Here is a 21889-nt window from a genome sequence, read left to right as displayed (position 1 = left end):
CACAGAAGAATTCTCAGTAACTTCTTTGGGCTGCGTGTGTTCAACTCACAGAGTTGAACCTTCCTTTAGAAAGAGCAGATTTCAAACATTCTTTTTGTGGAATTTCCAAGGGGAGATTTCAAGCGATTTGGGCCTACGGTAGAAAAGGAAATATCTTCGTATAAAAACTAGAGAGAATCATTCTCAGCAACCACTTTGGGATGTGTGAGTTCCACTCACAGAGTTTAACCTTTGTTTTCATAGAGCAGTTTGGAAACACTCTGTTTGTAAAGCCTGCAAGTGGATATTTGGACCTCATTGAGGATTTCGTTGGAAACGGGATTTCTGCATATAACGCTAGACAGAAGAATTCTCAGTAACTTCTTTGGGCTGCATGTGTTCAACTGACAGAGTTGAACCTTACTTTAGACAGAGAAGATTTGAAACCCTCTTTTAGTGGAATTTCCAAATGGAGATTTCAAGCGACTTTGGGCCTACGGAAGAAAAGGAAATATCTTCTATAAAAACTAGAGAGAATCATTCTCAGCAACCACTTTGGGATGTGTGAGTTCCACTCACAGAGTTTAACCTTTGTGCTCATAGAGCAGTTTGGAAACACTCTGTTTGTAAAGCCTGCAATTGGATATTTGGACCTCTTTGAGGATATCGTTGGAAACGGGATTTCTGCATATAACGCTAGACAGAAGAATTCTCAGTAACTTCTTTGGCCTGCGTGTGTTCAACTCACAGAGTTGAACCTTACTTTAGACAGAGCAGATTTGAAACCCTCTTTTTCTTGAATTTCCAAGTGGAGATTTCAAGCGATTTGGGCCTACGGTAGAAAAGGAAATATCTTCGTATAAAAACTAGAGAGAATCATTCTCTGCAAACTCTTTGTAATGTGTGCGTTCCACTCACAGAGTTTAACCTATGTTTTCATAGAGCAGATTGGAAACACTCTGTTTGTAAAGTCTGCAAGTGGATATTTGGACGTCTTTTAGGATTTCGTTGGAAACGGGATTTCTGCATATAACGCTAGAGAGAAGAATTGTCAGTAACTTCTTTCAGCTGCGTGTGTTCAACTCACAGAGTTGAACCTTACTTTAGACAGAGCAGATTTGAAACCCTCTTTTTGTGGAGTTTCCAAGTGGAGATTTCAAGCGATTTTGGGCCTACGGTAGAAAAGGAAATATCTTCGTATAAAAACTATAGAGAATCATTCTCAGCAACCACTTTGAGATGTGTGAGTTCCACTCACAGAGTTTAACCTTTGTGTTCATAGAGCAGTTCGGAAACACTCTGTATGTAAAGCCTGCAATTGGATATTTAGACCTCTTTGAGGATATCGTTGGAAACGGGATTCCTGCATATAACGCTAGACAGAAGAATTCTCAGTAACTTCTTTGGCCTGTGTGTGTTCAACTCACAGAGTTGAACCTTCCTTTAGACAGAGCAGATTTGAAACCCTCTTTTTGTGGAATTTGCAAGTGGAGATTTCAAGAGATTTGGGCCTACGGTAGAAAAGGAAATATCTTCATATAAAAAGTAGAGAAAATCATTCTCAGCAATCACTATGGGATGTGTGCGTTCCACTCACAGAGTTTAACCTTTGTTTTCATAGAGCAGTTTGGAAACACTCTGTTTGTAAAGTCTGCAAGTGGATATTGGGACCTCTTTGAGGATTTCGTTTGAAACGGGATTTCTGCATATAACGCTACACAGAAGAATTCTCAGTAACTTCTTTGGGCTGCGTGTGTTCAACTCACAGAGTTGAACCTTCCTTTAGAAAGAGCAGATTTGAAACCCTCTTTTTGTGGAATTTCCAAGTGGAGATTTCAAGCGATTTGGGCCTACGGTAGAAAAGGAAATATCTTCGTATAAAAACTAGAGAGAATCATTCTCAGCAACCACTTTGGGATGCGTGCGTTCCACTCACAGAGTTTTACCTTTGTTTTCATAGAGCAGTTTGGAAACACTCTGTTTGTAAAGTCTGCAAGTGGATATTTGGACCTCTTTGAGGATTTTGTTGGAAACGGGATTTCTGCATATAACGCTACACAGAAGAATTCTCAGTAACTTCTTTGGGCTGCGTGTGTTCAACTCACAGAGTTGAACCTTCCTTTAGAAAGAGCAGATTTGAAACCCTCTTTTTGTGGAATTTCCAAGGGGAGATTTCAAGCGATTTGGGCCTACGGTAGAAAAGGAAATATCTTCGTATAAAAACTAGAGAGAATCATTCTCAGCAACCACTTTGGGATGTGTGAGTTCCACTCACAGAGTTTAACCTTTGTTTTCATAGAGCAGTTTGGAAACACTCTGTTTGTAAAGCCTGCAAGTGGATATTTGGACCTCATTGAGGATTTCGTTGGAAAAGGGATTTCTGCATATAACGCTAGACAGAAGAATGGTCAGTAACTTCTTTGGCCTGCGTGTGTTCAACTCACACAGTTGAACCTTCCTTTAGACAGAGCAGATTTGAAACCCTCTTTTTGTGGAATTTGCAAGTGGAGATTTCAAGAGATTTGGGCCTATGGTAGAAAAGGAAATATCTTCGTATAAAAACTAGAGAGAATCATTCTCTGCAAACTCTTTGGGATGTGTGCGTTCCACTCACAGAGTTTAACCTATGTTTTCATAGAGCAGATTGGAAACACTCTGTTTGTAAAGTCTGCAAGTGGATATTTGGACCTCTTTGAGGATTTCGTTGGAAACGGGATTTCTGCATATAACGCTAGAGAGAAGAATTGTCAGTAACTTCTTTCGGCTGCGTGTGTTCAACTCACAGAGTTGAACCTTACTTTAGACAGAGCAGATTTGAAACCCTCTTTTTGTGGAATTTCCAAGTGGAGATTTCAAGCGATTTTGGGCCTACGGTAGAAAAGTAAATATCTTTGTATAAAAACTAGAGAGAATCATTCTCAGCAACCACTTTGGGATGTGTGAGTTCCACTCACAGTGTTTAACCTTTGTTTTCATAGAGCAGTCTGGAAACACTCTGTTTGTAAAGTCTGCAAGTGGATATTTGGACCTCTTTGAGGATTTCGTTGGAAACGGGATTTCTGCATATAACGCTACACAGAAGAATTCTCAGTAACTTCTTTGGGCTGCGTGTGTTCAACTCACAGAGTTGATCCTTCCTTTAGAATGAGCAGATTTGAAACCGTCTTTTTGTGGAATTTCCAAGTGGAGATTTCAAGCGATTTGGGCCTACGGTTGAAAACGAAATATCTTCGTATAAAAACTAGAGAGAATCATTCTCATCAACCACTTTGGGATGTGTGAGTTCCACTCACAGAGTTTAACCGTTGTGCTCATAGAGCAGTTTGGAAACACTCTGTTTGTAAAGCCTGCAATTGGATATTTGGACCTCTTTGAGGATATCGTTTGAAACGGGATTTCTGCATATAACGCTAGACAGAAGAATTCTCAGTAACTTCTTTGGCCTGCGTGTGTTCAACTCACAGAGTTGAACCTTCCTTTAGACAGAGCAGATTTGAAACCCTCTTTTTCTTGAATTTCCAAGTGGAGATTTCAAGCGATTTGGGCCTATGGTAGAAAAGGAAATATCTTCATATAAAAACTAGAGGGAATCATTCTCAGCAAACACTTTGGGATGTGTGCGTTCCTCTCACAGAGTTTAACCTTTGTTTTCATAGAGCAGTTTGGAAACACTCTATTTGTAAAATATGCAAGTGGATATTTGGACCTCTTGGAGGATTTCGTTGGAAACGGGATTTCTGCGTGTAACGCTAGACAGAAGAATTGTCAGTAACTTCTTTGGGCTGCCTGTGTTCAACTCACAGAGTTGAACCTTACTTTAGACAGAGCAGATTTGAAACCCTCTTTTTCTTGAATTTCCAAGTGGAGATTTCAAGCGATTTGGGCCTACAGTAGAAAAGGAAATATCTTCGTATAAAAACTAGAGAGAATCATTCTCTGCAAACTCTTTGGGATGTGTGCGTTGCACTCACAGAGTTTAACTTTTGTTTTCATAGAGCAGATTGGAAACACTCTGTTTGTAAAGTCTGCAAGTGGATATTTGGACCTCTTTGAGGATTTCGTTGGAAACGGGATTTCTGCATATAACGCCAGACAGAAGAATTGTCAGTAACTTCTTTCGGCTGCGTGTGTTCAACTCACAGAGTTGAACCTTACTTTAGACAGAGCAGATTTGAAACCCTCTTTTTCTTGAATTTCCAAGTGGAGATTTCAAGCGATTTGGGCCTACGGTAGAAAAGGAAATATCTTCGTATAAAAACTAGAGAGAATCATTCTCTGCAAACTCTTTGTAATGTGTGCGTTCCACTCACAGAGTTTAACTTTTGTTTTCATAGAGCAGATTGGAAACACTCTGTTTGTAAAGTCTGCAAGTGGATATTTGGACCTCTTTGAGGATTTCGTTGGAAACGGGATTTCTGCATATTACGCTAGAGAGAAGAATTGTCAGTAACTTCTTTCGGCTGCGTGTGTTCAACTCACAGAGTTGAACCTTACTTTAGACAGAGCAGATTTGAAACCCTCTTTTTGTGGAATTTCCAAGTGGAGATTTCAAGCGATTTTGGGCCTACGGTAGAAAACGAAATATCTTCGTATAAAAACTAGAGAGAATCATTCTCAGCAACCACTTTGGGATGTGTGAGTTCCACTCACAGAGTTTAACCTTTGTGCTCATAGAGCAGTTTGGAAACACTCTGTTTGTAAAGCCTGAAATTGCATATTTGGACCTCTTTGAGGATATGGTTGGAAACGGGATTTCTGCATATAAGGCTAGACAGAAGAATTCTCAGTAACTTCTTTGGCCTGCGTGTGTTCAACTCACACAGTTGAACCTTCCTTTAGACAGAGCAGATTTGAAACCCTCTTTTTGTGGAATTTGCAAGTGGAGATTTCAAGAGATTTGGGCCTATGGTAGAAAAGGAAATATCTTCATATAAAAACAAGAGAGAATCATTCTCAGCAACCACTTTGGGATGTGTGAGTTCCACTCACAGTGTTTAACCTTTGTTTTCATAGAGCAGTCTGGAAACACTCTGTTTGTAAAGTCTGCAAGTGGATATTTGGACCTCTTTGAGGATTTCGTTGGAAACGGGATTTCTGCATATAACGCTACACAGAAGAATTCTCAGTAACTTCTTTGGGCTGCGTGTGTTCAACTCACAGAGTTGATCCTTCCTTTAGAAAGAGCAGATTTGAAACCCTCTTTTTGTGGAATTTCCAAGTGGAGATTTCAAGCGATTTGGGCCTACGGTAGAAAAGGAAATATCTTCATATAAAAACTAGAGAGAATCATTCTCAGCAACCACTTTGGGATGTGTGAGTTCCACTCACAGAGTTTAACCTTTGTATACATAGAGCAGTTTGGAAACACTCTGTTTGTAAAGCCTGCAAGTGGATATTTGGACCTCATTGAGGATTTCGTTGGAAACGGGATTTCTGCATATAACGCTAGACAGAAGAATTCTCAGTAACTTCTTTGGCCTGCGTGTGTTCAACTCACAGAGTTGAACCTTCCTTTAGACAGAGAAGATTTGAAACCCTCTTTTTGTGGAATTTCCAAGGGGAGATTTCAAGAGATTTGGGCCTACGGTAGAAAAGGAAATATCTTCATATAAAAACTAGAGAGAATCATTCTCAGCAATCACTTTGGGATGTGTGCGTTCCATTCACAGAGTTTAACCTTTGTTTTCATAGAGCAGTTTGGAAACACTCTGTTTGTAAAGTCTGCAAGTGGATATTGGGACCTCTTTGAGGATTTCGTTTGAAACGGGATTTCTGCATAGAACGCTACACAGAAGAATTCTCAGTAAATTCTTTGGGCTTCGTGTGTTCAACTCACAGAGTTGAACCTTCCTTTAGAAAGAGCAGATTTGAAACCCTCTTTTTGTGGAATTTCCAAGTGGAGATTTCAAGCGATTTGGGCCTACGGTAGAAAAGGAAATATCTTCGTATAAAAACTAGAGAGAATCATTCTCAGCAACCACTTTGGGATGTGTGCGTTCCACTCACAGAGTTTAACCTTTGTTTTCATAGAGCAGTTTGGAAACACTCTGTTTGTAAAGTCTGCATGTGGATATTTGGACCTCTTTGAGGATTTTGTTGGAAACGGGATTTCTGCATATAACGCTACACAGAAGAATTCTCAGTAACTTCTTTGGGCTGCGTGTGTTCAACTCACAGAGTTGAACCTTCCTTTAGAAAGAGCAGATTTGAAACCCTCTTTTTGTGGAATTTCCAAGGGGAGATTTCAAGCGATTTGGGCCTACGGTAGAAAAGGAAATATCTTCGTATAAAAACTAGAGAGAATCATTCTCAGCAACCACTTTGGGATGTGTGAGTTCCACTCACAGAGTTTAACCTTTGTTTTCATAGAGCAGTTTCGAAACACTCTGTTTGTAAAGCCTGCAAGTGGATATTTGGACCTCATTGAGGATTTCGTTGGAAAAGGGATTTCTGCATATAACGCTAGACAGAAGAATTCTCAGTAACTTCTTTGGGCTGCATGTGTTCAACTGACAGAGTTGAACCTTCCTTTAGACAGAGCAGATTTGAAACCCTCTTTTATTGGAATTTCCAAGTGGAGTTTTCAAGCGACTTTGGGCCTACGGAAGAAAAGGAAATATCTTCTATAAAAACTAGAGAGAATCATTCCCAGCAACCACTTTGGGATGTGTGAGTTCCACTCACAGAGTTTAACCTTTGTTTTCATAGAGCAGTTTGGAAACACTCTGTTTGTAAAGCCTGCAAGTGGATATTTGGACCTCATTGAGGATTTCGTTGGAAAAGGGATTTCTGCATATAACGCTAGACAGAAGAATTCTCAGTAACTTCTTTGGGCTGCATGTGTTCAACTGACAGAGTTGAACCTTCCTTTAGACAGAGCAGATTTGAAACCCTCTTTTAGTGGAATTTCCAAGTGAAGTTTTCAAGCGACTTTGGGCCTACGGAAGAAAAGGAAATATCTTCTATAAAAACAAGAGAGAATCATTCCCAGCAACCACTTTGGGATGTGTGAGTTCCACTCACAGAGTTTAACCTTTGTTTTCATAGAGCAGTTTGGAAACACTCTGTTTGTAAAGCCTGCAAGTGGATATTTGGACCTCATTGAGGATTTCGTTGGAAAAGGGATTTCTGCATATAACGCTAGACAGCAGAATTCTCAGTAACTTCTTTGGGCTGCATGTGTTCAACTGACAGAGTTGAACCTTCCTTTAGACAGAGCAGATTTGAAACCCTCTTTTTGTGGAATTTCCAAGTGGAGATTTCAAGCGATTTTGGGCCTACGGTAGAAAAGTAAATATCTTTGTATAAAAACTAGAGAGAATCATTCTCAGCAACCACTTTGGGATGTGTGAGTTCCACTCACAGTGTTTAACCTTTGTTTTCATAGAGCAGTCTGGAAACACTCTGTTTGTAAAGTCTGCAAGTGGATATTTGGACCTCTTTGAGGATTTCGTTGGAAACGGGATTTCTGCATATAACGCTACACAGAAGAATTCTCAGTAACTTCTTTGGGCTGCGTGTGTTCAACTCACAGAGTTGATCCTTCCTTTAGAAAGAGCAGATTTGAAACCGTCTTCTTGTGGAATTTCCAAGTGGAGATTTCAAGCGATTTGGGCCTACGGTAGAAAACGAAATATCTTCGTATAAAAACTAGAGAGAATCATTCTCATCAACCACTTTGGGATGTGTGAGTTCCACTCACAGAGTTTAACCTTTGTTTTCATAGAGCAGTTTGGAAACACTCTGTTTGTAAAGCCTGCAATTGGATATTTGGACCTCTTTGAGGATATCGTTTGAAACGGGATTTCTGCATATAACGCTAGACAGAAGAATTCTCAGTAACTTCTTTGGCCTGCGTGTGTTCAACTCACAGAGTTGAACCTTCCTTTAGACAGAGCAGATTTGAAACCCTCTTTTTCTTGAATTTCCAAGTGGAGATTTCAAGCGATTTGGGCCTATGGTAGAAAAGGAAATATCTTCATATAAAAACTAGAGGGAATCATTCTCAGCAAACACTTTGGGATGTGTGCGTTCCTCTCACAGAGTTTAACCTTTGTTTTCATAGAGCAGTTTGGAAACACTCTATTTGTAAAATCTGCAAGTGGATATTTGGACCTCTTGGAGGATTTCGTTGGAAATGGGATTTCTGCGTGTAACGCTAGAGAGAAGAATTGTCAGTAACTTCTTTGGGCTGCGTGTGTTCAACTCACAGAGTTGAACCTTACTTTAGACAGAGCAGATTTGAAACCCTCTTTTTCTTGAATTTCCAAGTGGAGATTTCAAGCGATTTGGGCCTACGGTAGAAAAGGAAATATCTTCGTATAAAAACTAGAGAGAATCATTCCCTGCAAACTCTTTGGGATGTGTGCGTTCCACTCACAGAGTTTAACTTTTGTTTTCAAAGAGCAGATTGGAAACACTCTGTTTGTAAAGTCTGCAAGTGGATATTTGGACCTCTTTGAGGATTTCGTTGGAAACGGGATTTCTGCATATAACGCTAGACAGAAGAATTGTCAGTAACTTCTTTCGGCTGCGTGTGTTCAACTCACAGAGTTGAACCTTACTTTAGACAGAGCAGATTTGAAACCCTCTTTTTCTTGAATTTCCAAGTGGAGATTTCAAGCGATTTGGGCCTACGGTAGAAAAGGAAATATCTTCGTATAAAAACTAGAGAGAATCATTCTCTGCAAACTCTTTGTAATGTGTGAGTTCCACTCACAGAATTTAACTTTTGTTTTCATAGAGCAGATTGGAAACACTCTGTTTGTAAAGTCTGCAAGTGGATATTTGGACCTCTTTGAGGATTTCGTTGGAAACGGGATTTCTGCATATAACGCTAGAGAGAAGAATTGTCAGTAACTTCTTTCAGCTGCGTGTGTTCAACTCACAGAGTTGAACCTTACTTTAGACAGAGCAGATTTGAAACCCTCTTTTTGTGGAATTTCCAAGTGGAGATTTCAAGCGATTTGGGCCTACGGTAGAAAAGGAAATATCTTCGTATAAAAACTAGAGAGAATCATTCTCTGCAAACTCTTTGGGATGTGTGCGTTCCACTCACAGAGTTTAACCTATGTTTTCATAGAGCAGATTGGAAACACTCTGTTTGTAAAGTCTGCAAGTGGATATTTGGACCTCTTTGAGGATTTCGTTGGAAACGGGATTTCTGCATATAACGCTAGAGAGAAGAATTGTCAGTAACTTCTTTCGGCTGCGTGTGTTCAACTCACAGAGTTGAACCTTCCTTTAGAAAGAGCAGATTTGAAACCCTCTTTTTGTGGAATTTCCAAGTTGAGATTTCAAGCGATTTTGGGCCTACGGTAGAAAAGGAAATATCTTCGTATAAAAACTAGAGAGAATCATTCTCAGCAACCACTTTGGGATGTGTGAGTTCCACTCACAGTGTTTAACCTTTGTTTTCATAGAGCAGTCTGGAAACACTCTGTTTGTAAAGTCTGCAAGTGGATATTTGGACCTCTTTGAGGATTTCGTTGGAAACGGGATTTCTGCATATAACGCTACACAGAAGAATTCTCAGTAACTTCTTTGGGCTGCGTGTGTTCAACTCACAGAGTTGATCCTTCCTTTAGAAAGAGCAGATTTGAAACCGTCTTTTTGTGGAATTTCCAAGTGGAGATTTCAAGAGATTTGGGCCTACGGTAGAAAAGGAAATATCTTCGTATAAAAACTAGAGAGAATCATTCTCAGCAACCACTTTGGGATGTGTGAGTTCCACTCACAGAGTTTAACCTTTGTATACATAGAGCAGTTTGGAAACACTCTGTTTGTAAAGCCTGCAAGTGGATATTTGGACCTCATTGAGGATTTCGTTGTAAACGGGATTTCTGCATATAACGCTAGACAGAAGAATTCTCAGTAACTTCTTTGGGCTGCATGTGTTCAACTGACAGAGTTGAACCTTACTTTAGACAGAGCAGATTTGAAACCCTCTTTTTCTTGAATTTCCAAGTGGAGATTTCAAGCGATTTGGGCCTATGGTAGAAAAGGAAATATCTTCGTATAAAAACTAGAGAGAATCATTCTCTGCAATCTCTTTGGGATGTGTGCGTTCCACTCACAGAGTTGAACCTATGTTTTCATAGAGCAGATTGGAAACACTCTGTTTGTAAAGTCTGCAAGTGGATATTTGGACCTCTTGGAGGATTTCGTTGGAAACGGGATTTCTGCATATAACGCTAGACAGAAGAATTGTCAGTAACTTCTTTGGGCTGCGTGTGTTCAACTCACAGAGTTGAACCTTACTTTAGACAGAGCAGATTTGAAACCCTCTTTTTCTTGAATTTCCAAGTGGAGATTTCAAGCGGTTTGGGCCTACGGTAGAAAAGGAAATATCTTCGTATAAAAACTAGAGAGAATCATTCTCAGCAACCACTTTGGGATGTGTGAGTTCCACTCACAGAGTTTAACCTTTGTGTTCATAGAGCAGTTTGGAAACACTCTGTTTGTAAAGCCTGCAAGTGGATATTTGGACCTCTTTGAGGATTTCGTTGGAAACGGGATTTCTGCATATAACGCTAGACAGAAGAATTCTCAGTAACTTCTTTCGGCTGCGTGTGTTCAACTCACAGAGTTGAACCTTACTTTAGACAGAGCAGATTTGAAACCCTCTTTTTGTGGAATTTCCAAGTGGAGATTTCAAGCGATTTTGGGCCTACGGTAGAAAAGGAAATATCTTCGTATAAAAACTAGAGAGAATCATTCTCAGCAACCACTTTGGGATGTGTGAGTTCCACTCACAGAGTTTAACCTTTGTGTTCATAGAGCAGTTTGGAAACACTCTGTTTGTAAAGCCTGCAAGTGGATATTTGGACCTCTTTGAGGATTTCGTTGGAAACGGGATTTCTGCATATAACGCTAGACAGAAGAATTCTCAGTAACTTCTTTGGGCTGCATGTGTTCAACTGACAGAGTTGAACCTTACTTTAGACAGAGCAGATTTGAAACCCTCTTTTTGTGGAATTTCCAAGTGGAGATTTCAATCGATTTTGGGCCTACGGTTGAAAAGGAAGTATCTTCGTATAAAAACTAGAGAGAATCATTCTCAGCAACCACTTTGAGATGTGTGAGTTCCACTCACAGTGTTTAACCTTTGTTTTCATAGAGCAGTCTGGAAACACTCTGTTTGTAAAGTCTGCAAGTGGATATTGAGACCTCTTTGAGGATTTCGTTGGAAACGGGATTTCTGCATATAACGCTACACAGAAGAATTCTCAGTAACTTCTTTGGGCTGCGTGTGTTCAACTCACAGAGTTGAACCTTCCTTTAGAAAGAGCAGATTTGAAACCCTCTTTTTGTGGAATTTCCAAGGGGAGATTTCAAGCGATTTGGGCCTACGGTAGAAAAGGAAATATCTTCGTATAAAAACTAGAGAGAATCATTCTCAGCAACCACTTTGGGATGTGTGAGTTCCACTCACAGAGTTTAACCTTTGTTTTCATAGAGCAGTTTTGAAACACTCTGTTTGTAAAGCCTGCAAGTGGATATTTGGACCTCATTGCGGATTTCGTTGGAAACGGGATTTCTGCATATAACGCTAGACAGAAGAATTCTCAGTAACATCTTTGGGCTGCATGTGTTCAACTGACAGAGTTGAACCTTACTTTAGACAGAGCAGATTTGAAACCCTCTTTTTGTGGAATTTCCAAGTGGAGATTTCAAGCGACTTTGGGCCTACGGAAGAAAAGGAAATATCTTCTATAAAAACTAGAGAGAATCATTCCCAGCAACCACTTTGGGATGTGTGAGTTCCACTCACAGAGTTTAACCTTTGTGCTCATAGAGCAGTTTGGAAACACTCTGTTTGTAAAGCCTGCAATTGGATATTTGGTCCTCTTTGAGGATATCGTTGTAAACGGGATTTCTGCATATAACGCTAGACAGAAGAATTCTCAGTAACTTCTTTGGCCTGCGTGTGTTCAACTCACACAGTTGAACCTTCCTTAAGACAGAGCAGATTTGAAACCCTCTTTTTGTGGAATTTGCAAGTGGAGATTTCAAGAGATTTGGGCCTATGGTAGAAAAGGAAATATCTTCATATAAAAACTAGAGGGAATCATTCTCAGCAAACACTTTGGGTTGTGTGCGTTCCACTCACAGAGTTTAACCTTTGTTTTCATAGAGCAGTTTGGAAACACCCTATTTGTAAAATCTGCAAGTGGATATTTGGACCTCTTTGAGGATTTTGTTGGAAACGGGATTTCTGCGTATAACGCTAGACAGAAGAATTGTCAGTAACTTCTTTGGGCTGCCTGTGTTCAACTCACAGAGTTGAACCTTACTTTAGACAGAGCAGATTTGAAACCCTCTTTTTCTTGAATTTCCAAGTGGAGATTTCAAGCGATTTGGGCCTACGGTAGAAAAGGAAATATCTTCGTATAAAAACTAGAGAGAATCATTCTCTGCAAACTCTTTGGGATGTGTGCGTTCCACTCACAGAGTATAACCTATGTTTTCATAGAGCAGATTGGAAACACTCTGTTTGTAAAGTCTGCAAGTGGATATTTGGACCTCTTTGAGGATTTCGTTGGAAACGGGATTTCTGCATATAACGCTAGACAGAAGAATTGTCAGTAACTTCTTTCGGCTGTGTGTGTTCAACTCACAGAGTTGAACCTTACTTTAGACAGAGCAGATTTGAAACCCTCTTTTTCTTGAATTTCCAAGTGGAGATTTCAAGCGATTTTGGCCTACGGTAGAAAAGGAAATATCTTCGTATAAAAACTAGAGAGAATCATTCTCTGCAAACTCTTTGTAATGTGTGCGTTCCACTCACAGAGTTTAACTTTTGTTTTCATAGAGCAGATTGGAAACACTCTGTTTGTAAAGTCTGCAAGTGGATATTTGGACCTCTTTGAGGATTTCGTTGGAAACGGGATTTCTGCATATAACGCTAGACAGAAGAATTGTCAGTAACTTCTTTCGGCTGCGTGTGCTCAACTCACAGAGTTGAACCTTACTTTAGACAGAGCAGATTTGAAACCCTCTTTTTGTGGAATTTCCAAGTGGAGATTTCAAGCGATTTTGGGCCTACGGTAGAAAAGGAAATATCTTCGTATAAAAACTAGAGAGAATCATTCTCAGCAACCACTTTGGGATGTGTGAGTTCCACTCACAGTGTTTAACCTTGGTCTTCATAGAGCAGTCTGGAAACACTCTGTTTGTAAAGTCTGCAAGTGGATATTTGGACCTCTTTGAGGATTTCGTTGGAAACGGGATTTCTGCATATAACGCTACACAGAAGAATTCTCAGTAACTTCTTTGGGCTGCGTGTGTTCAACTCACAGAGTTGATCCTTCCTTTAGAAAGAGCAGATTTGAAACCCTCTTTTTGTGGAATTTCCAAGGGGAGATTTCAAGCGATTTGGGCCTACGGTAGAAAAGGAAATATCTTCGTATAAAAACTAGAGAGAATCATTCTCAGCAACCTCTTTGGGATGTGTGAGTTCCACTCACAGAGTTTAACCTTTGTTTTCATAGAGCAGTTTGGAAACACTCTGTTTGTAAAGCCTGCAAGTGGATATTTGGACCTCATTGAGGATTTCGTTGGAAAAGGGATTTCTGCATATAACGCTAGACAGAAGAATTCTCAGTAACCTCTTTGGGCTGCATGTGTTCAACTGACAGAGTTGAACCTTACTTTAGACAGAGCAGATTTGAAACCCTCTTTTAGTGGAATTTCCAAGTGGAGATTTCAAGCGACTTTGCGCCTACGGAAGAAAAGGAAATATCTTCTATAAAAACTAGAGAGAATCATTCCCAGCAACCACTTTGGGATGTGTGAGTTCCACTCACAGAGTTTAACCTTTGTGCTCATAGAGCAGTTTGGAAACACTCTGTTTGTAAAGCCTGCAATTGGATATTTGGACCTCTTTGAGGATATCGTTGGAAACGGGATTTCTGCATATAACGCTAGACAGAAGAATTCTCAGTAACTTCTTTGGCCTGCGTGTGTTCAACTCACACAGTTGAACCTTCCTTTAGACAGAGCAGATTTGAAACCCTCTTTTTGTGGAAGTTGCAAGTGGAGATTTCAAGAGATTTGGGCCTAAGGTAGAAAACGAAATATCTTCATATAAAAACTAGAGGGAATCATTCTCAGCAAACGCTTTGGGATGTGTGCGTTCCACTCACAGAGTTTAACCTTTGTTTTCATAGAGCAGTTTGGAAACACTCTATTTGTAAAATCTGCAAGTGGATATTTGGACCTCTTTGAGGATTTTGTTGGAAACGGGATTTCTGCGTATAACGCTAGACAGAAGAATTGTCAGTAACTTCTTTGGGCTGCCTGTGTTCAACTCACAGAGTTGAACCTTACTTTAGACAGAGCAGATTTGAAACCCTCTTTTTCTTGAATTTCCAAGTGGAGATTTCAAGCGATTTGGGCCTACGGTAGAAAAGGAAATATCTTCGTAGAAAAACTAGAGAGAATCATTCTCTGCAAACTCTTTGGGATGTGTGCGTTACACTCACAGAGTTTAACCTATGTTTTCATAGAGCAGATTGGAAACACTCTGTTTGTAAAGTCTGCAAGTGGATATTTGGACCTCTTTGAGGATTTCATTGGAAACGGGATTTCTGCATATAACATTAGACAGAAGAATTGTCAGTAACTTCTTTCGGCTGTGTGTGTTCAACTCACAGAGTTGAACCTTACTTTAGACAGAGCAGATTTGAAACCCTCTTTTTCTTGAATTTCCAAGTGGAGATTTCAAGCGATTTTGGCCTACGGTAGAAAAGGAAATATCTTCGTAGAAAAACTAGAGAGAATCATTCTCTGCAAACTGTTTGTAATGTGTGCTTTCCACTCACAGAGTTTAACTTTTGTTTTCATAGAGCAGATTGGAAACACTCTGTTTGTAAAGTCTGCAAGTGGATATTTGGACCTCTTTGAGGATTTCGTTGGAAACGGGATTTCTGCATATAACGCTAGACAGAAGAATTCTCAGTAACTTCTTTCGGCTGCGTGTGTTCAACTCACAGAGTTGAACCTTACTTTAGACAGAGCAGATTTGAAACCCTCTTTTTGTGGAATTTCCAAGTGGAGATTTCAAGCGATTTTGGGCCTATGGTAGAAAAGGAAATATCTTCGTATAAAAACTAGAGAGAATCATTCTCAGCAACCACTTTGGGATGTGTGAGTTCCACTCACAGTGTTTAACCTTTGTTTTCATAGAGCAGTCTGGAAACACTCTGTTTGTAAAGTCTGCAAGTGGATATTTGGACCTCTTTGAGGATTTCGTTGGAAACGGGATTTCTGCATATAACGCTACACAGAAGAATTCTCAGTAACTTCTTTGGGCTGCGTGTGTTCAACTCACAGAGTTGATCCTTCCTTTAGAAAGAACAGATTTGAAACCGTCTTTTTGTGGAATTTCCAAGGGGAGATTTCAAGCGATTTGGGCCTACGGTAGAAAAGGAAATATCTTCATATAAAAACTAGAGAGAATCATTCTCAGCAACCACTTTGGGATGTGTGAGTTCCACTCACAGAGTTTAACCTTTGTTTTCATAGAGCAGTTTGGAAACACTCTATTTGTAAAGTCTGCAAGTGGATATTTGGACTTCTTTGAGGATTTCGTTGGAAACGGGATTTCTGCATATAACGCTAGACAGAAGAATTGTCAGTAACTTCTTTGGGCTGCGTGTGTTCAACTCACAGAGTTGAACCTTACTTTAGACAGAGCAGATTTGAAACCCTCTTTTTGTGGAATTTCCAAGTGGAGATTTCAAGCGATTTGGGCCTACGGTAGAAAAGGAAATATCTTCGTATAAACACTAGAGAGAATCATTCTCAGCAACCACATTGGGATGTGTGAGTTCCACTCACAGAGTTAAACCTTTGTTTTCATAGAGCAGTTTGGAAACACTCTGTTTGTAAAGTCTGCAAGTGGATATTTGGACCTCTTTGAGGATTTCGTTGGAAACGGAACTTCTGCATATAACGCTAGACAGAAGAATTGTCAGTAACTTCTTTGGGCTGCGTGTGTTCAACTCACACAGTTGAACCTTCCTTTAGACAGAGCAGATTTGAAACCCTCTTTTAGTGGAATTTCCAAGTGGAGATTTCAAGCGACTTTGTGCCTACAGAAGAAAAGGAAATATCTTCTATAAAAACTAGAGAGAATCATTCCCAGCAACCACTTTGGGATGTGTGAGTTCCACTCACAGAGTTTAACCTTTGTGCTCGTAGAGCAGTTTGGAAACACTCTGTTTGTAAAGCCTGCAATTGGATATTTGGACCTCTTTGAGGATATCGTTGGAAACGGGATTTCTGCATATAACACTAGACAGAAGAATTCTCAGTAACTTCTTTGGCCTGCGTGTGTTCAACTCACACAGTTGAACCTTCCTTTAGACAGAGCAGATTTGAAACCTTCTTTTTGTGGAATTTGCAAGTGGAGATTTCAAGAGATTTGGGCCTAAGGTAGAAAAGGAAATATCTTCATATAAAAACTAGAGGGAATCATTCTCAGCAAACACTTTGGGATGTGTGCGTTCCACTCACAGAGTTTAACCTTTGTTTTCATAGAGCAGTTTGGAAACACTCTATTTGTAAAATCTGCAAGTGGATATTTGGACCTCTTTGTGGATTTTGTTGGAAACGGGATTTCTGCGTATAACGCTAGACAGAAGAATTGTCAGTAACTTCTTTGGGCTGCCTGTGTTCAACTCACAGAGTTGAACCTTACTTTTGACAGAGCAGATTTGAAACCCTCTTTTTCTTGAATTTCCAAGTGGAGATTTCAAGCGATTTGGGCCTACGGTAGAAAAGGAAATATCTTCGTATAAAAACTAGAGAGAATCATTCTCTGCAAACTCTTTGGGATGTGTGCGTTCCACTCACAGAGTTTCACCTATGTTTTCATAGAGCACATTGGAAACACTCTGTTTGTAAAGTCTGCAAGTGGATATTTGGACCTCTTTGAGGATTTCGTTGGAAACGGGATTTCTGCATATAACGCTAGACAGAAGAATTGTCAGTAACTTCTTTCGGCTGTGTGTGTTCAACTCACAGAGTTGAACCTTACTTTAGACAGAGCAGATTTGAAACCCTCTTTTTCTTGAATTTCCAAGTGGAGATTTCAAGCGATTTTGGCCTACGGTAGAAAAGGAAATATCTTCGTATAAAAACTAGAGAGAATCATTCTCTGCAAACTCTTTGTAATGTGTGCGTTCCACTCACAGAGTTTAACTTTTGTTTTCATAGAGCAGATTGGAAACACTCTGTTTGTAAAGTCTGCAAGTGGATATTTGGACCTCTTTGAGGATTTCGTTGGAAACGGGATTTCTGCATATTACGCTAGACAGAGGAATTCTCAGTAACTTCTTTCGGCTGCGTGTGTTCAACTCACAGAGTTGAACCTTACTTTAGACAGAGCAGATTTGAAACCCTCTTTTTGTGGAATTTCCAAGTGGAGATTTCAAGCGATTTTGGGCCTACGGTAGAAAAGGAAATATCTTCGTATAAGAACTAGAGAGAATCATTCTCAGCAACCACTTTGGGATGTGTGAATTCCACTCACAGTGTTTAACCTTTGTTTTCATAGAGCAGTCTGGAAACACTCTGTTTGTAAAGTCTGCAAGTGGATATTTGCACCTCATTGAGGATTTCGTTGGAAACGGGATTTCTGCATATAACGCTACACAGAAGAATTCTCAGTAACTTCTTTGGGCTGCGTGTGTTCAACTCACAGAGTTGATCCTTCCTTTAGAAAGAGCAGATTTGAAACCGTCTTTTTGTGGAATTTCCAAGTGGAGATTTCAAGCGATTTGGGCCTACTGTAGAAAAGGAAATATCTTCGTATAAAAACTAGAGAGAATCATTCTCAGCAACCGCTTTGGGATGTGTGAGTTCCACTCACAGAGTTTAACCTCTGTTTTCATAGAGCAGTTTGGAAACACTCTATCTGTAAAGTCTGCAAGTGGATATTTGGACCTCTTTGAGGATTTCGTTGGAAACGGGATTTCTGCATATAACGCTAGACAGAAGAATTGTCAGTAACTTCTTTCGGCTGCGTGTGTTCAACTCACAGAGTTGAACCTTACTTTAGACAGAGCAGATTTGAAACCCTCTTTTTCTTGAATTTCCAAGTGGAGATTTCAAGCGATTTGGGCCTACGGTAGAAAAGGAAATATCTTCGTATAAAAACTAGAGAGAATCATTCTCTGCAAACTCTTTGTAATGTGTGCGTTCCACTCACAGAGTTTAACTTTTGTTTTCATAGAGCGGATTGGAAACACTCTGTTTGTAAAGTCTGCAAGTGGAGATTTGGACCTCTTTGAGGATTTCGTTGGAAACGGGATTTCTGCATATAACGCTAGAGAGAAGAATTGTCAGTAACTTCTTTCGGCTGCGTGTGTTCAACTCACAGAGTTGAACTTTACTTTAGACAGAGCAGATTTGAAACCCTCTTTTTGTGGAATTTCCAAGGGGAGATTTCAAGCGATTTGGGCCTACGGTAGAAAAGGAAATATCTTCGTATAAAAACTAGAGAGAATCATTCTCAGCAACCACTTTGGGATGTGTGAGTTCCACTCACAGAGTTTAACCTTTGTTTTCATAGAGCAGTTTGGAAACACTCTGTTTGTAAAGCCTGCAAGTGGATATTTGGACCTCATTGAGGATTTCGTTGGAAACGGGATTTCTGCATATAACGCTAGACAGAAGAATTCTCAGTAACTTCTTTGGCCTGCATGTGTTCAACTGACAGAGTTCAACCTTACTTTAGACAGAGCAGATTTGAAACCCTCTTTTTGTGGAATTTCCAAGTGGAGATTTCAAGCGATTTTGGGCCTACGGTAGAAAAGGAAATATCTTCGTATTAAAACTAGAGAGAATCATTCTCAGCAACCACTTTGAGATGTGTGAGTTCCACTCACAGAGTTTAACCTTTGTGTTCATAGAGCAGTTTGGAAACCCTCTGTTTGTAAAGCCTGCAATTGGATATTTGGACCTGTTTGAGGATTTCCTTGGAATCGGGATTTCTGCATATAACGCTAGACAGAAGAATTCTCAGTAACTTCTTTGGGCTGCGTGTGTTCAACTCACAGAGTTGAACCATAGTTTAGACAGAGCAGATTTGAAACCCTCTTTTTGTGGAATTTCCAAGTGGAGATTTCAAGCGATTTGGGCCTACGGTAGAAAAGGAAATATCTTCGTATAAAAACTAGAGAGAATCATTCTCAGCAACCACTTTGGGATGTGTGAGTTCCACTCACAGAGTTTAACCTTTGTTTTCATAGAGCAGTTTGGAAACACTCTGTTTGTAAAGCCTGCAAGTGGATATTTGGACCTCATTGAGGATTTCGTTGGAAACGGTGTTTCTGCATGTAACGCTAGACAGAAGAATTCTCAGTAACTTCTTTGGGCTGCATGTGTTCAACTGACAGAGTTGAACCTTACTTTAGACAGAGCAGATTTGAAACCCTCTTTTTGTGGAATTTCCAAGTGGAGATTTCAAGCGATTTTGGGCCTACGGTAGAAAAGGAAATATCTTCGTATAAAAACTAGAGAGAATCATTCTCAGCAACCACTTTGAGATGTGTGAGTTCCACTCACAGAGTTTAACCTTTGTGTTCATAGAGCAGTTTGGAAACACTCTGTTTGTAAAGCCTGCAATTGGATATTTGGACCTCTTTGAGGTTATCGTTGGAAAAGGGATTCCTGCATATAACGCTAGACAGAAGAATTCTCAGTAACTTCTTTGGGCTGCATGTGTTCAACTCACAGAGTTGAACCTTCCTTTAGACAGAGCAGATTTGAAACCCTCTTTTTGTGGAATTTGCACGTGGAGATTTCAAGAGATTTGAGCCTACGGTAGAAAAGGAAATATCTTCATATAAAAACTAGAGTTAATCATTCTCAGCAAACCCTTTGGGATGTGTGCGTTCCACTCACAGAGTTTAACCTTTGTTTTCATAGAGCAGTTTGGAAACACTCTATTTGTAAAGTCTGCAAGTGGATATTTGGACCTCTTTGAGGATTTTGTTGGAAACGGGATTTCTGCGTATAACGCTAGACAGAAGAATTGTCAGTAACTTCGTTGGGCTGCGTGTGTTCAACTCACAGACTTGATCCTTAATTTAGACAGAGCAGATTTGAAACCCTCTTTTTGTTGAATTTCCAAGTGGAGATTTCAAGCGATTTGGGCCTACGGTACAAAAGCAAATATCTTCGTATAAAAACTAGAGAGAATCATTCTCTGCAAACTCTTTGGGATGTGTGCGTTCCACTCACAGAGTTTAACCTTTGTTTTCATAGAGCAGATTGGAAACACTCTGTTTGTAAAGTCTGCAAGTGGATATTTGGACCTCTTTGAGGATTTCGTTGGAAACGGGATTTCTGCATATAACGCTAGACAGAAGAATTCTCAGTAACTTCTTTGGCCTGCGTGTGTTCAACTCACAGAGTTGAACCTACCTTTAGACAGAGCAGATTTGAAACCCTCTTTTTGTGGAATTTGCAAGTGGAGATTTCAAGAGATTTGGGCCTACGGTAGAAAAGGAAATATCTTCATATAAAAACTAGAGAGAATCATTCTCAGCAATCACTTTGGGATGTGTGCGTTCCACTCACAGAGTTTAACCTTTGTTTTCATAGAGCAGTTTGGAAACATTCTGTTTGTAAAGTCTGCAAGTGGATATTGCGACCTCTTTGAGGATTTCGTTGGAATCGGGATTTCTGCATATAACGCTACACAGAAGAATTCTCACTAACTTCTTTGGGCTGCGTGTGTTCAACTCACAGAGTTGAACCATAGTTTAGACAGAGCAGATTTGAAACCCTCTTTTTGTGGAATTTCCAAGTGGAGATTTCAAGCGATTTGGGCCTACGGTAGAAAAGGAAATATCTTCGTATAAAAACTAGATAGAATCATTCTCAGCAACCACTTTTGGATGTGTGAGTTCCACTCACAGAGTTTAACCTTTGTTTTCATAGAGCAGTTTCGAAACACTCTGTTTGTAAAGCCTGCAAGTGGATATTTGGACCTCTTTGAGGATTTCGTTGGAAACGGGATTTCTGCATATAACGCTAGACAGAAGAATTCTCAGTAACTTCTTTGGGCTGCATGTGTTCAACTGACAGAGTTGAACCTTACTTTAGACAGAGCAGATTTGAAACCCTCTTTTTGTGGAATTTCCAAGTGGAGATTTCAAGCGATTTTGGGCCTACGATAGAAAAGGAAATATCTTCGTATAAAATCTAGAGAGAATCATTCTCAGCAACCACTTTGGGATGTGTGAGTTCCACTCACAGAGTTTAACCTTTGTGTTCATAGAGCAGTTTGGAAACACTCTCTTTGTAAAGCCTGCAATTGGATATTTGGACCTCTTTGAGAATATCGTTGGAAACGGGATTCCTGCATATAACGCTAGACAGAAGAATTCTCAGTAACTTCTTTGGCCTTCGTGTGTTCAACTCACAGAGTTGAACCTTCCTTTAGACAGAGCAGATTTGAAACCCTCTTTTTGTGGAATTTGCAAGTGGAGATTTCAAGAGATTTGGGCCTACGGTAGAAAAGGAAATATCTTCATATAAAAACTAGAGTTAATCATTCTCAGCAAACACTTTGGGATGTGTGTGTTCCACTCACAGAGTTTAACCTTTGTTTTCATAGAGCAGTTTGGAAACACTCTATTTGTAAAGTCTACAAGTGGATATTTGGACGTCTTTGAGGATTTTGTTGGAAACGGGATTTCTGCGTATAACGCTAGACAGAAGAATTGTCAGTAACTTCTTTGGGCTGCGTGTGTTCAACTCACAGAATTGAACCTTACTTTAGACAGAGCAGATTTGAAACCCTCTTTTTGTGGAATTTCCAAGTGGATATTTCAAGCGATTTTGGGCCTACGGTAGAAAAGGAAATATCTTCGTATAAAAACTAGAGAGAATC

Source organism: Gorilla gorilla, chromosome 20 (genome assembly GCF_029281585.2).
Source record: "Gorilla gorilla gorilla isolate KB3781 chromosome 20, NHGRI_mGorGor1-v2.1_pri, whole genome shotgun sequence".
Lineage (NCBI taxonomy): Eukaryota > Metazoa > Chordata > Mammalia > Primates > Hominidae > Gorilla > Gorilla gorilla.
The sequence above is the reverse complement of the archived record's forward strand: the minus strand, read 5'-3'. Positions refer to the sequence as shown.